This window comes from Zonotrichia albicollis, chromosome 11 (genome assembly GCF_047830755.1).
Source record: "Zonotrichia albicollis isolate bZonAlb1 chromosome 11, bZonAlb1.hap1, whole genome shotgun sequence".
NCBI lineage: Eukaryota > Metazoa > Chordata > Aves > Passeriformes > Passerellidae > Zonotrichia > Zonotrichia albicollis.
The window spans coordinates 23,606,327-23,616,425 of record NC_133829.1 but is presented as its reverse complement, the minus strand read 5'-3'; the positions used below and the strand labels follow the sequence as shown (position 1 = coordinate 23,616,425).

Below are 10,099 nucleotides of genomic sequence, written 5' to 3'. Positions count from 1 at the left end.
AATAAATACCAGAAAACCCTTCTTTTAAACTATACGGAAATATTGTTATATTTAGAGCTTGCATGACTATATACACATTTATATTTCTAGTTTATATTGATGCATTATATTTAAAATATATATAATATGTATCCTGTTCAAATAATAGAGATAAATTATTTTTTAAATTATGTATCATATCTACTGCTAAACCTTGTTTTTTCCTTTATTTTAAATTTTTATATTAATCTTATCTATTTATTATATATTTATATACTTAGACTTCTACCTTTATATTATTTGTATTTATAATTTTTATACTAAAACCCCTGCTTTTGCCAAATGAAAAACAAAACCATCCTTTATTTTCAACTACTTGAAAAATACTTTTATATTTATAATTATCATATCTATAATTTGTTTTATAAGTATAGTACATCAATTGATATATCTATTTTATATCTATTTCCTATAATATACTAAATAAGACATATACAGTATTACTTTTATTATGCGTAGTATCAATTCATGTTATTTTATATTTACAATTATTTAAAAATTTTATATATACCTGCATATATTTGCAACATATTTCTATATTTATATTTGAGTTGGGTTGTGTCTATATTTATATTCTCTATTTACATATCTATAAATATACAAAACACTCTAATTAAAAAAGATAATATCTTATTGTAATATATAATTATGTTACAAGTAAAATTTAAAAAAAAGACCAAATATATAAAAACAAGAGTGGGTTATTCCCATTTCCACACATCTGTTTTGTTTTAATATAGTTATAGTTATAATTGTACATTATAAATCCAATTCCTAAATAAAATTACAATACAAAGAGCATTGAATTCCCACCAATATCTTCGAAAAACATCAAGATACCTCCAACAGCCAAAAATCTGCCAGCCAAAAAACCACACAACACTCTTTTCAATAACAAATTCTCATCACATCAGAAAAATGGAACCAAGATAAAAGAAAACCCTATGGAAACACGCACAGCAAATTACAACAACTACTAAAAAAAGAAATCAAACCAACCTACTAAACTCCAAACAGTGCCACTGACCCTGAAGGTTACTAAAAAAAAAAAATACACAAAATTCTACCTCTACACTAACTCAAAGAATAACCAATCCTCTGTAAAAATAACAGCCGAACTACTTAACGAAATAGAAAAAAATCTCAACGACTAAAAACTAAGAAAACAACTACTCAATACTACTTGAAAAGATCCACCATATAAATACCCATATTCCCAAAAATAAAAACCGACGAACAACAATCAAATACATGAAAGAACAACAACAACAACAAACAATCAAAAAAAAAAAAAAACCAACAACATAAAAAGGTCAAAAACCGAATAAACTTTCATTTTAAACAAAAAATTTATACCTAATTGAATAAACCCATAGTGCCTCAGGCTATCGAAATAAAAATAACACCTAGAAACAAACACAAAGCCTAAAGACAAACACAACCATAAACAATGTCTCCCATATTACCCGCAACCATAAAACATACACTACAATCAAACAAACCAAATAAATAAAAGCCATGGAAGACGATAAACAAACATGCAATTATCAAGATTAAAAACCTGCTGCTATGAACGACACGACGCTACCTCAAAAGCCCACCGAAACAAACACTACCCGCTCACGCCAATAAAAGCCACCTCAACAGAATTAAAATCCGAACCGCTGCTTCGCGCTACGACCCGTAAAAACCATTGCGCGCCTTTCTAAACATAATACCCCGGCAAAAAAACCATATCCGACTACGAAACCCAATCCGAAACGAACCTTCATCATCCCCACCGGCACCGAGAACCGCACCACTCAGGAAGAACACCGTAGCCCTTAGCGTACACCCGCTGCAAACCGAGCACAGCGATGCAATCAATGCCGACAAAGCGCCTCCGAACCGCGGCACCACGCCAGCACCGCGAGCAGCCGAAGCCCGCACTCGCTGCCGGCCCCGGACGGAGCGCGGCTCCCGCCAGGAGAGCGGCTCCTCTAGCGGCTCCTCTGGCACGCGGGGCCGGCGCCGGCCCGGAGAGCCGCGCCCGCTGCCCCTACCCGGCGGGGCCGGCACCGGGCCCGGGGGTGGCGGCGGCGCCCGAGCCCCGCGCCCGGAGCGGCCGGAGCGGCCGGCACCGCCCGGGCCGCCGCAGCAGCGCCCGCGCCGCCTCTGCCGCCCTTGGCCGGCCCGGCGCGGCTCCCCTCGGCTCGCACCGGCGCGGCTTCGCCACTGCCGCCCTTGGCCGGCCCGGCCGCGCCAAATCCCCCGTGCGCCCCGGCAGCTGCCCAGGCCGTGCCAGCGCCGCTCCCGAGCGGCAACGTTCCGGCCCGGGCCGCGGCCACCACAAGCGCCCTCCGATGCAGCGGCACGGCCCCATTGCAGCCCTGCAAACGCTGCCACAGCTGCAGCTTCCCGCAACCGAACCCCGAAACTGACGCCGCAGGCGGGGCTCGCCTCCCTTCAACAAGGGCAAAGAAGTGTCCTCTCCCCTTCACGTTCGTCCCCTACGAGAGCACAAAAGAAGGGGCGCTCCTCAAATGAAAGCCTTCGACTGATGGCAAAGGGCCATTTCCACCTCCATTCAAACCCTTGAAAATGAGGGACACCACGGCTGCCCCCTCCATTTCAACCCTAGGGTGATGAAAATGGGGTGGCTGCCTTCAAACCAAACCCATAACACCACAAGAATACTTTTCCCATTCCCCTTAACATAGAACGCAGGGATTCCCTGTCACCCCCGGGATACCCCCAACAGCCTGGAAAAGGCAGCTTTTCCTGCAATCAACGCCCTTAAAACCACAAGTGAAGAGGGATCCCCTCAGTTCAAACGCAGACAATAAAAGAAGAGGAGCTGCTTCCTTCTCCTTAATCCCTTTTGTCCTCATAAGCTCCATTTCTGCTCCTGGGGAAGCGGGGAGGGACTGGCAAGATGAAATTGCAAAGCGGAAGGACAAAATTCCCCGCTCCAAACCCACACGGGCTCACCTGTTCGGCTGCTGCTCCCCGGCACAAAGATTCGTCTCTCGGCACCTCCTTTAAGCGATGCTTGGACGTATCCAAGCGCGAATCCAGGTGTTCCCGCCGACCCTGGGAGAAGCTCTCGCAGTCCTTCCGTGAGACAGCGCCGGGAGCGCCCCATAAACCCCTCCACTCAGCAGCTCCGTGCAAAAGGGAGCTGAGGCACAGCCTCCCCTTAAAACAGCCTCGCCCCGGCAGGAGCCGGCCCCTCATCATCCTCACACTCACACCTGGGCTGCTCCGAGCCCTCATCATCGTCACACTCACATCTGGGCTGCTCCGAGCCCCCATCATCTATTTGTCATAATTATATTTGCTTTTAGATTTAGAATTTATATTACTGTATAATATTTACTATATTGTATATTACATCTCTTCATGTTACTTACATAGATTTCTATTTCTATTTCTTTTTAAATTCATAGTTTAGTATTACATCTTTAGATTTTTATTATATATTTCTCTATGCCGATTTAGATTTCTATAGTACTTATATTATTTAAAATAAAACCCCTGCCTCTAACGAAAGAAAAACCATAGACACCCCTTTATTTAAACCACACTTAAAATTTTAAAAATAATTTTGTTTGTCGTAATTCTATTCACATTTACATTTGTAATTTTCATTTATTATATTTATAGATATCTTATAGATTGGAGAGAATACCTTTTTATATAATAATAGATATATTCTTTTTACATAACATATTTGTTTACTTATATTTACGTATATTAAATATTTCTCGATATCGATATATATAAGATATAATTGGATTTCTATTTTTATACCTTTTATGAAATCTCCAGCCTATACCCCAATAAAAGCCAAACAATCCCCAATTTATTTAAACTAGATTTAAACATCAATCCTGTCACGGCTGCATTGCACAGCAGTGCCCCGAGCTAATCTGACACTTGTTCATCTCCTGTACCTGAGACTGAACCCGCTCACCTTGATCGCATCTGGCAGAACCATTTTCGTACCTTTTCCTGGCATTTCTTGGGTTTTCTCTTGCCTTTTTTGTGGCCTCTATTGCCTCTCTTTCTTGCCTTGCTTCTTGGGGCTTTTCCTCCCTTTTTCCTTGACTTTTTCTGTCATTTCTTGGGTTCTTTTCTTTGTTTCTTCTTGCCCATCTTGGGGTTTTTTTTCTCTTTGTTTCTGGGGTTTTTTTCTGGAAATTTTCATCCCCATCCTGTTTGGTTTTTTTTGTTGTTTTTTTTTTGTTTGTTTGTTTTTTTTTTCCTGATTTTATTTCTTGCCCATCTTGGGGATTTTTTCTGGTTTTTTTCTTGCGCATCTCCAAGTCTTTATCCTTTTTTTTTTTTTTTTTTTTTTCCCTGGGTTTCTCCTTGCCCTCCTTGGGTTTTTTTCTTTGGCCTGCCTGCCTTCCTTCCTTCCTGCCTTCCTGTCCTTCTTTCTTTCTTCCTTTCAGTTCCATTCTGTATTTTCTTGTTTTCCTTTTCTTTCCTTCTTTCCCTGTATGTCTAATCTTGGTTTTCCTTTCTAGCTGTAGAATAAAAAAGAAGCACTAGAAACTTTCGGGCTACCTGGCAGTAAAAAAAAACTGCAAAACGAAAATGATGTAAAGAAAACTATTTACTCCCTGGCAGCCTGAAATTTTCTACTGCTGTACATGACATAGAGCTTTTATTCCTTCTTATAGATAGTTGATATTTTATACTTACTTTATACAGCGCCCCCTGCCGTGTGCCCCGGAGACCTGCAGGGAGAGCGCTGCGGCGTCCTTCGGTTCTGTTTAAAGAAACTCGGCTCAATTCGGCTTGGTTCGGCTCTTGGTCTAAACTCGTTTCAGTTCGGCTCTTCGGCCCAACTCGGCACGCTTGGGCGAAACTCGGTCACATTCGGCGCATTGTCTAAATGCGGCCAGTGTCGGCTACCCTCGGCTATCGATTCCAGTCGGCTACCATCGGCTCTTGGTGTAAACTCGGCGGTTTTCGGCTACACTCGGCTCTTCGGCTCAAGTCGGCTCTGTTCTGCCACACTCGGCTCTTCGGAACAATTCGGCCCCGCGCGAAATATACCTATTTTTACATTGGAAGTATACATTTCTCTTAGGATTTTTACTTCTCTAACACTTGCAGGATTCAAAATAAAACCCCTGCGTCCACCCATACATGCCAAATACAAACCCCTTTCATTTCAACTGTATTTAATTTTTTTTTTTAATAATATTTTTCAAATTTAGATCCACATTTATATTTAAATTCTATACTGATGTGTGTTCGATTTTGCATTTCTATTTTCCGATTTATTTATAAATTTATATTCTATGTTACAACTCTTCCTATTACTTCTATTTTTTTTTCGTATTTTTATCCAGATCTTTATATATTTATTATATCTTTCTGTGTTAGGATTTTTACTTCTGTAGCACTTCCATTATTTAAAATAAAACCCCTGCCTCCACCCACGTTAAAGCCAAAAAGAAAACCCTTTCTTCTCAACTGTATTTCAATATTTTTTAAAATTCTGTTTTTCAGGTCCATATTCACATTTACATTTAAAATGTATACTTACGTATGCTGTTATTTGTATTCTCCATTACATCTCTTCCTATTATCTCTATTTACTTATATTTTGTGTTTATATATATATTTATATCTTGATTGTATATCTCAATATTGAGAAATATATACCAATAATATCTACATTCATATCATTTAAAATAAAAACCCTGCCTCTAACCCAGTAAGAATAAAAAAAACCCCAACCCTTTCTTTCAAACAATATTTAAATAGGTTTTATCCTTATGTCTGATTTTTATATTCCTATTTGCATTTATAATGTACATTAATGTATATTGCTTACTTATACATTCATCTTTATCAATCTCAATTTGTAAATAAATTTATATTCTACATTACATCTGATGCGAGCAGTTATATATTTTTATACATATTTTTATACATTGATTATATATTTCTGCGTCAAGATTTTTACTTCTGTAACACTTATTTAAAATAAAACCCCTGCCTCTACTTAAATAAAAGCCAAAAAATTCCCTTTCTTTTAAACTATACTTACTTATTTTTATATTTATATTCCCATTTATAATTTATATTGCCATATCATGTTATTTATATTCTATACTACAACTCTTCATATTACTTACCTATATTTATAGTTCAATTTGTAGTCATAGTTTAGCAATCTCCCTTTATATATTTATTATCTATTTCTATCTTAAGATTCACATTTCTATAACACTTCTATTATTTAAAATCAAACTCCTGCCTCTAACCAAATAAAAACGACCGGAAAACCCTTCTGGCACGTTGAAACCATAGAGACGGCAGCTGGGAGGACCGGAAATTGTCTCCGCCATCTTGAAACCACAGAGAGAAGGGACGGGACGACCGGATAAACCCTTCTGGCACGTTGAAACCATAGAGACGGCAGCTGGGAGGACCGGAAATTGTCTCCGCCATCTTGAAACCATAGAGAGAAGGGACGGGACGACCGGAAAACCCTTCTGGCACGTTGAAACCATAGAGACGGCAGCTGGGAGGACCGGAAATTGTCTCCGCCATCTTGAAACCATAGAGAGAAGGGACGGGACGACCGGATAAACCCTTCTGGCACGTTGAAACCATAGAGACGGCAGCTGGGAGGACCGGAAATTGTCTCCGCCATCTTGAAACCGTAGAGAAAAGGGACGGGACGACCGGAAAACCCTTCTGGCACGTTGAAACCATAGAGACGGCAGCTGGGAGGACCGGAAATTGTCTCCGCCATCTTGAAACCATAGAGAAAAGGGACGGGACGACCGGATAAACCCTTCTGGCACGTTGAAACCATAGAGACGGCAGCTGGGAGGACTGGAAATTGTCTCCGCCATCTTGAAACCATAGAGGCGGGGGACGGGACGACCGGACATCCCTTCTGGCACGTTGAAACCATAGAGATGGCAGCTGGGAGGACCGGAAATTGTCTCCGCCATCTTGAAACCATAGAGAGAAGGGATGGGACGACCGGATAAACCCTTCTGGCACGTTGAAACCATAGAGACGGCAGCTGGGAGGACCGGAAATTGTCTCCGCCATCTTGAAACCGTAGAGAAAAGGGACGGGACGACCGGAAAACCCTTCTGGCACGTTGAAACCATAGAGACGGCAGCTGGGAGGACCGGAAATTGTCTCCGCCATCTTGAAACCATAGAGAGAAGGGACGGGACGACCGGATAAACCCTTCTGGCAGGTTGAAACCATAGAGACGGCAGCTGGGAGGACCGGAAATTGTCTCCGCCATCTTGAAACCATAGAGGGAAGGGACGGGACGACCGGATAAACCCTTCTGGCACGTTGAAACCATAGAGACGGCAGCTGGGAGGACCGGAAATTGTCTCCGCCATCTTGAAACCATAGAGGCGGGGGACGGGACGACCGGAAAACCCTTCTAGCACGTTGAAGCCATAGAGACGGCACCCATACTGTTGCAGGACAACTTAAGAGCTCCAGATGTCCTGTGTCCATCTACAAATCCCATCTGGAGTCCAACTACACCCCACATTACACATTCCAAGTCCCCGGGCCCTCTCCTATGGCACCAGGCTATGCGGCAGGGCAGAGCAGCTCCGGCACAAATGTGTGCTGACACCCGTGACACAGGACAGACAGGACAGGACACACAACGGGGACACAACAGGAACAGAAATCCCTTGGCAAGGAAAATGGCTGCAAGGACTGAGAGAATGCAAAAGGAGATGACTGAGTTCAAACTGACGGTGAGCTGATGAGGCTCAGAGAACACTGCAGGAAGAAGATGCTAACTGAATGATTGATTCCAAGAACAGTAAAGATGGATGCCTAGGAATCCTATGGTCAGAATCCTCTGCCTGCCCTCACATTCTTTCAAGCCCTAATCCACCATAATGGATCCAGGTGGGGCACAGCTGTCCGTACAGCTCAGAACAAGACCTGACAAGACATCTGACTGGATGCTTCCAAAGAGAGAACTTTTGACTGGGGAGCTCAGACAGGTATCAGAATTGCATCTCTGGCCTGGGTGCCAGGCCAAGGAATGCAGAGATCACAGATGCTAACAATGATGCCAAGGTTTCTGACAGGCCCCTCAAAGGGCTAAGGTAAGACAGGAGACACACAAACAACACATAATGCACAGCAGACAAGTGACACCAGACACACCGGGACTGCTCTGCCCTGAACACCTCAGCACTGTGATCAAAAGTGAGACTTTGCTTTCATGGGGCCTAAGGGGCCACTTCATGGACACCCCCCCACCTCCAAATTGGACTCAAAAACCCCTCCCAGTAATTCCCAAACCAGCACCCTGCCTTCATCCCCTCTGTGGGTCATAGCCCTCTACTTATCTCTCAGACATCTGGCGATGCCGGTCCGTGCCAGGTGCAAAGAAAGGCCACCTCGTCAGCTGGGAAGGTCCTGCTGTCACCGGGCTGGTGTCTCTCAGACAGCTAGAGTAAAGAGAACCAAACATCAGTGCCTGATCTTGGCACCGCATCGGCCAAAACCCCACCAGTCTGCTACTCACCGTGCTCCTAGGAAGGCCCGGCACCTGCTAACTCTGACCCTCTGCCATGGATGCAATGCATCTGCACCTGAAAGAAAGTTAGAACATGTGTCAAACACCACCAGGATAACTCACAAGCTGCAAACACCTTAGGTCCATCTAGGAATAGCATCTAGAGCCCAAGTACAGCCCCCATTACAAATTTACACTCCCCAGGGCTTGTCCCATTGCAGCTGGCCATGCGGCAGGGCAGAACAGCTGCGGCACCCGTATGTGTGCAGACACCCGTGACACAGAACGTGACAAACAGGGGGACATCAAACACCACACATCATGCTTGTGGTGAGGGCCTCGAGGGAAGAAGGCAAAAGGGACCCCAAAGACACACTAGGGAACACGGCACACCGGAAACCACGACACAAACCAGAGCTGTTCTGCACTGCCCGCCTGAAAGCTGCCATCAAAAGTAGAGCCTCTCCCTTTAGCTGTCCTAAGAGGCCCTTGGACAAGTTTGCTTTTCCCTCCGCTAATTTTTAAATCTGTCCCAAGAACTCCAAATCTGCTACGCCCCCATCTCCAGGCCGTGGCTCCCAACTTATCTTCTGGATGATCGGTGATGGGAATCCACGTTGCACCTGAAATGAGTCTGCTTCAGAGAGCCTCGTGATGGCCTGTGAGCCTCTTGGTCAGCTACAATAAAGAAAACCAAAACCAAAGAATGAGTCCAGAGTTATGTGGGCCAAATCCCAGCCAGTCGGCTACTTGCCCTCTCCTGAGTGTGCCTGGCTCCCTCAGGCTCCAGCTTCATCCTGATTCCAAGGCTGTGGCCTTTATTAGGGCTGGCACCTGGGTTAGAGAAAGGCAAAGTTAAATGGCATTCCTGTGAGTGCAGTGGATGACTCTGTGTGCTCTAAGACATGGGAATGCCTCTGCTAGAAGCCTTGTGGGGGGGGCCCTCAAATAAACAAATAAACACCCTTTCTCACCCTGCTGCCTGCAAACCCCCTCCCAAGAACTCCTAACTGGATACCTGCTCACCCTCCCTCTCCCACTCACAATCCTCAACTCACCTGAAGCCTCAATCTCAAACATCATCCTTGACACTGGGCAGATCCCTCCTGAGACACGATGAATCTGCTGCAAAAAGTGTTGTGCTTGACACAACCTGGAATCTCTGAAAGGCGTGCTCCTCCTAAAAACCATAAAAAACAAACCAAGAACAAAACCAGAAATTACAGAGGTGCTTTAACACCCCTAAACACAAAACCCAAAATTGTGAACCTACATACTCCCTGGATTCCATGCTGTTTTCTTCACAGTCTCTTCCACGCCTCTGCTGCTTTAGATGCCCAGAAACACCTGCTGGAAACAAGCTGAGATCAGCTGAAAGAGCCTCTTCACTGAAATGAGAGGAGAACTCTTACCCCAGCACATCCCAGAGAGGGAATGAAGCCCCTCGGCCAAGGCTGGGGTTAATATACCCCCGATGGTGTCCGTCTCTCGTTCCCATGGCACCCAGGAAAAGGGAGGGGGCAAATCCTCCCAGGT

The 10,099-nt window shown here is 44.0% G+C and overlaps 1 long non-coding RNA gene across 1 annotated transcript; it reads right to left on the bottom strand.

The window, feature by feature from the left end:
• Positions 1-7,572: 7,572 nt before the first annotated feature.
• LOC141730634 (uncharacterized) lies at positions 7,573-9,840 on the bottom strand. The gene is made up of 3 exons (XR_012582220.1): positions 9,622-9,840; positions 8,573-9,397; positions 7,573-8,495 (listed from the first exon to the last, which is right to left on the bottom strand). It is a non-coding gene; the product is annotated as an uncharacterized LOC141730634 (long non-coding RNA).
• Positions 9,841-10,099: the final 259 nt, after the last annotated feature.